The following is a 6,000-nucleotide window of genomic DNA, read 5'->3' on the forward strand; positions in this document are numbered from 1 at the left end:
AGGTTCAGTGCTGCAATCCAGAACCTTCATGATCTCAGCACGCAGAGGAATGGCACAGAAGACAGACTGCATTGTTCAGAGAGAAGACTTTTACAGGTATCAATGGTCCAAGTCTTCACCAAGCCTGACACTGAATTCTTAACTGCTTTTATTCCCAAACACAGTCTTTTCATATTTGGAAACATGGTGTGGCAAACCAACATGAAAGAGTTTTCACAAAATGAATCAGAAGTGAGCTCATGATTTTAATTCAAATACAAGGGCTATGACATTAATTATTTAGACACTTAATTGAGAATGTGCACTTTCAAATCTAGCCTACCACAAATCATGTTGATGAGTTTCTGCTCTCTTCCACAATAAAAGTGAAAGGTCACAGCCAAGGTCATGGTTTAGAATGATTTCATGGCAAACAGCAAATTCCTGCAAAGTTGGAGGTTGTCTCAAAAAAGGTTTGTAAGAAAATAACTTGATCAGGAGGGACTTGTACTTTATCATGGATGATACCGTTTAAACAATTTCATTATAGATTCTCACAATCATAACCAAAACAAACCCCTTCCAAAATACATTCAGGAAAAAGAGGAAATCCAAAGGAATATCATTTCTAGTGCCCAATGCTCCCCCAGATAAGGGGAGAATGCATGGTTAAATGAATAAATTCCATTCAGGTTCTGCACCTGAACCTAGGAAGGCCAAAGCCATAGAAGTACTCCCTAATGGCAGCACAGGGTTTACAAACACACCACAGCACACAGAATTCCCACCCCTCTTCCAGGTCACTCCTCACTTACTCCTCACCAGCCAGGTGACACTTGTGTTTGCACAGGTTTCTCAAACTTCTCCACCTTTCTTTGCTGCCATAATTCCACAGGAGAGACAAAATACCAAGGAGGTACAACCTTCTCCCTTATTCATTTTCAGTCTTACCTAATAAATCGTTATTCTTCAGTGCATTAATCGCTGTTCTCCTCCTAACTGCTTCCTACTCATCCATATTGTTCTGACAGTGAGGGTTTCAAAGCTAGACAGAATTAAGAACTACATTCCCATTAAAAACTCATTATTTTTCCCCCTCTAAAACTTCACATTGGTACCAACAATAAAGAGATCTCTAATCTGGATAAAGATGCCAACAGTTAATAGACATCTTCACTACTGTAGCTTCTGGATTTTAAAATATTTAAGAGGTTTAAAATGCATCTGTAGAAAAAAGGAATAGAAATGCTCCTTGAGAGACAAATATACTTACACTTCTACTCCAGGGCATGACTATAATCAAGGAAGCTGTTTTAGAGCTGGCAACTGTGAAAAATGTTACAGAAAAAACCAGCTAGTTTAGAAAACACTGTTAGGAAAAGTGGCTTCTGCAATGCAACATTTCCATACAGACAGCTGTGTTGATTTTTTTTTATTTTTATTTTTATTATTACTATTCAGGGTAAAACTCAAGTATGTTTGAAACCTACAGGTTTCAAGAATACTCACTTTCCTCATATTTCAGTCTTCTGGATTAGTTTAGGCAGGATTAAGTCTCTCCATTCCCCACACAAATCTCATGTTCTTGACTGTTGATAACATATATGGACATATATGGCTGGTGATGTAACACACTCCATGATGCTGTGCCATTGCTGCACTAATGCCTACAGTGAATGGATGCTAATTCCTACACCATATCTTTATTTAATTTAATATTTATTTAACTGAGGCCTTTAACTGAATATTTATTTATTGAGGCCTCCCATATTTGCATGTGTGCTTAAGCACCTGTTAATCCTGGCATTATTAGCCTACTTATTTTCTTAATATTGGGAGAATGGTAATTTGGATCCTTATTTCCTCCATTTTTCTCTTTCTTGACTCACCAGGCATTTAGTGCAAAGGCTCAGGAAAATGAATTATGTTTTAGGACCAATAATAAACAGAACTCTTCCTGAGACTGAGCTTCTCTTGAGCTCTGAAATGGCTGCAGAATAAGGAGGCAAGCTCAGATTCAAAGCCCATAAAACTGCTCAAAAAGCCATCAGCTGTGTCATGCAGTAACAGCAAATGAAAAATATCATCTCCAAGTGACAAATGGTTTGCTTTCAAACACCTCTTTTTCTCAGATATTCAATAGCAGAATCCTTGGAAACAATGTTCCTGTGGTCATGGACATTTGCTTCCACATTATTCAGGTAAACACTTGCAACTTTTTTATCATACACATAAAAAAAACCCCAAACCCAAACATCTCCTCCAAGCTCCACTCCTGTTCAAGCCCTGGAAACACACTGGTGCTGTACACAATTCCTATAATGTCTCCACCTCAGTATAAAGGTGGAGACAATTTATAAATTTTATAAAAACTTGGAGACCCTCATCCTGTGAACATGTTTTTCTCCCACCTGTGGATGCACTGCTACTTACACAGCATGCCAGGCACAGCTTGTACAGGTGAAAGGTGGCAGGTGAAAGGTGGCAGAGTGATCTGAAAAATCACTGGAGCCCCAGGTCAGAGACATGATTATGTCCAGCTGCATGCAGATCACAAGTCAGCCCCACACAGAATGAAACCACTCCTAAAAAGCACAGGCTGCGGTGAAAGATAACCTCTCACACACAAAAAAAAGGAAAAGTCATATGTCCACAGTGAGGGATGCCCCAGGTAATTTAAGTATTCCAGAGGCGCATTTAAGTGAAGGTGAAGAGCAACTCCCTTCAAAATAAATAAAATGCTTATTTAAGGAGCTTCCTGTTAATACTCGTTTGTGGAATACAGTTCAAACCACAATGGAATTCTGTTTCATTTCTGATTCCACTTCTGTTTCTAAGCAATACAAAAAGCATACCCGGGGAAACATTACGAAGCAAATAAAAAGGTCCAGATTAGAGTAATTGAATGTAGAAATTTCAGTGCAGACAGAGAAAGATTAAAAAAAAAAAAAAAACAACCAGACAAATTCAGTTCCCAAGCAATTGATTCTGTGCTGAAGCTGTGCTCCAGCACATGGAAAGCCCCACAAAACCAGGGGACACAGTGTCACCTAGGACCGACTAAGACACGAGCTTAAAACAGATTTTTTTTTTTTTTTTTTTTTTTTTAACAACAGACCCAGGGTGTTTGGAACAGAAAGAATGCAGAAAGCTTCATTGTTACATATTTTATATATATGTTTATGCATTCCTTCAAAGAGTTGAGAAAAGTTACTGTGAAATTCAAAGAAACACACACATAAGAGCTTCCTGTGCCTACCAAAAACTACCCCCTACCTACCACCCTTAGAACAAAATCCATGCTGGTCTTCAAGGTCTATTCTTCCCACTGTGCTTGCCTATTCTACTTTCCTGTTTCCAGGCTCTGGGTGAAGAGCTCCACGAGTGTGCTCATCCCTGCTATGAACAAGGTTTGATTAGAAGACAGAGTAAATGTAGGCAAGGCAAAGAGCAATAAAACACTGGGAAACAGTGCTCAGTCACAACACAGTCCTGCACTGCAGATGTCTTCAGCCATCATTCTGGCAGATTCCCTTCCTCCCTCCACCCCACAAGACCAAGTGTCTCACTAAGAGATGGCAGTTAATCACCAGATATGAAATTCATCTCTCTTGATAAGGAGACTTTGAACATTATGTAATATGAACCTGTTTTGCAGACAGGCAAATGACTGGGTGACTACACCATCACACTGAAAATTGTTTAGTAAGATCCTTCATGCCTACTGTCTTTCCACTGTAAAAAGTACAGCTACAACCCAAAATTAACACAGAATTTTGGTTAAATAAGCATTTCTTCATCCCTAAAGAACTTAAGATTTCAACTACCATGAAATCTAAAAAAGTCAAACATGCTACTAAGTACTTCTTAAGGGTAAACATAGTGCTGAAGGCTGCTTAGAAATGTTAACATGTTAAATAACTTCCAATGTTTAAACACTTTGATAGTGTCTGGAAATTGTACCCACGCCTGAGCCTTACAAACCACATTCCTCAAACCTTACTCAGATCTAAGAATAGCAGCTCTCGTCTTCCATAATTGCTTAGCTGGAAAACAGAAACATGGAGACCCCTGGATATAATTTCACTTGGGGAATAATTTATATTAAAGATACACAGAAAAGCATATAGTGAAAGTCTAACCATTGATGTCACAGAAACACAGAATGGCTTGGGTTGAAAAGGACCTAAAAGTTCATCCAGTTCCATCCCACCTGCCACAGGCAGAGACAGCTTCCACTGGATCAGGTCACTCAAAGCCCCACCCAACATGGACTTCAACACTTCCAGGAATGGGTCATTCACAGTTTCTCTGGCAATCTGCTCTGGTACCTCACCAACTTTATGTTGAAGAATTTCTTCCTAATATTCAATCTAAATCAACTCTCTTTCAGCTTAAATGCATTACCCCTTGTCTTATCACTATATGTCCTTGTCAGAAATCCCCCTCCAGCTTCCTTGCAGCCTCCTTTAAGTACTGAAAGGTGCTACAAGGTCCCCTCAGAGCCTTCTCCAAGCTGAACAACCCCAACCCTCTCAGCCTGCCCTCATATCAGAGGGGATCCAACCCCTGATTATCTTTGTGGTCTCCTCTGAACTCTCACCAGCAGGTTCATGTTCTTCCCATGCTGGGGGCCCCAGAGCTGGGTGCAGCACTGCAGGTGGGGTCTCACCTGAGCAGAGAAGAGGGGCAGAACCCCCTTCCTGGACCTGCTGCCCATGCTGCTGTTGGTGGAGCCCAGGACACGTTTGGCTTTGTGGGATGCAAGGGCACGTGGCCAGTTCACACTGAGCTTGGCATCCACCAACACCCTCAAGTTCTCCTCAGGGCTGCTGTCAGTATTATTGAGCCCTTTTACATCAAGGAAGTTGGGAAGTAAAGGAAAGAGAACGCATGGAGAGTGTGCTCTTGGAGATGATGGCGTTTTCCTGATTATATGCCTAATCAAGGCAACAAGGGTTCTTTATAATAACTTGATCTGGCTGCCCCTACATATAGCCCATAAGATTTCCCCATAGTAAGTCTTGCTAGAAATAAACTTGCCTGTAGAAAAACCATCCCTATTTTAGTTTTTTAGTGATGAAAATCTCTAAGAACTTATTCATCTAATGAATGCTTTTATTTTAAAAAAACTTCCCTCCCTGATAGTCCCAAGATGTTCAAATTTCCAGCACTGGCTGTTCTTAAACCCTCTTTTTCTTCAGTAAGGGGCCATTCCTCACCTCAAACTTTTTAGGCAAGAATCCAAACACTTCTTCTTCCTTTTGGATCCACCAAAAACAACATATGCTCCAAGCATCTCTACTGCAAGGGTCTTTAAAAGGCTTAATGGGCTGCACCTTTGACAAATCTCCCAGGTGAAGCGCACACAGCAAAGCAGTGCACTTCAGGAGTAATTGTCCCGCCTTCTCCTCTATCATCTCAAATTCATTGAAAGGGCTATTTCCCTGGCAGTCCCATTAAGAGTTTCCTGCCAAGACTTTCCAAAAATCACTAACTCTGGGGTGCAGAATCCCTTACTATTCCAGTGCTATGACTCCACACTTGGAATACTGAAATGAGTGGTGATTAGCTGCATTCAGTAGCTATCAAGTATCCAAAACTACTGTGTAATTGGTTCTTGGCCTCCATCATTTATTCTTTTCTTTGTATAGCCATAAAATAAAATTGAAGTTATACATTATTGTATTTAAGAATAAGTAACTACACTTTTTAAAGGAAGAAAAATTTAGACAGCACACGGCAAGAGCCGATCTTCACCTGGGCGCCACAGAGCCGCTCACCTGCTCAGCGCAGGAGAGCAACTGCGAGGTTCTTTATCATCCCTCCCACGGCACAGCAACCCCAGACGGCATCACTGACGGGCAAGATCCGCCACCTGGGATTTTCACACTAACGCACTGTAGAAAACACTGTTAAAAAATAAAACCCCAACCAAATATGCAGCCATCTCCTATCAGGTTATTCGCACCAAAGCACCCGGTCTCCGCGGGGGGAGCCGGGCCAGCGCAGCCCCCGCTC

The 6,000-nt window shown here is 41.0% G+C and overlaps 1 protein-coding gene across 4 annotated transcripts in view; it reads right to left on the reverse strand.

The window, feature by feature from the left end:
- SYTL5 (synaptotagmin like 5) overlaps window positions 1–5,333 on the reverse strand; it is a 72,394-nt gene extending 67,061 nt beyond the window's left edge. For all 4 annotated transcript variants that reach the window (XM_068179775.1, XM_068179774.1, XM_068179773.1 and 1 more), the window contains exon 1: window positions 5,202–5,333. The gene's annotated coding sequence lies outside the window, so the exon portion shown is untranslated. The remainder of the gene's footprint in view (window positions 1–5,201) is intronic.
- Window positions 5,334–6,000: the final 667 nt, after the last annotated feature.

Source organism: Anomalospiza imberbis, chromosome 2 (assembly GCF_031753505.1).
Source record: "Anomalospiza imberbis isolate Cuckoo-Finch-1a 21T00152 chromosome 2, ASM3175350v1, whole genome shotgun sequence".
Taxonomy (NCBI): Eukaryota; Metazoa; Chordata; class Aves; order Passeriformes; family Viduidae; genus Anomalospiza; species Anomalospiza imberbis.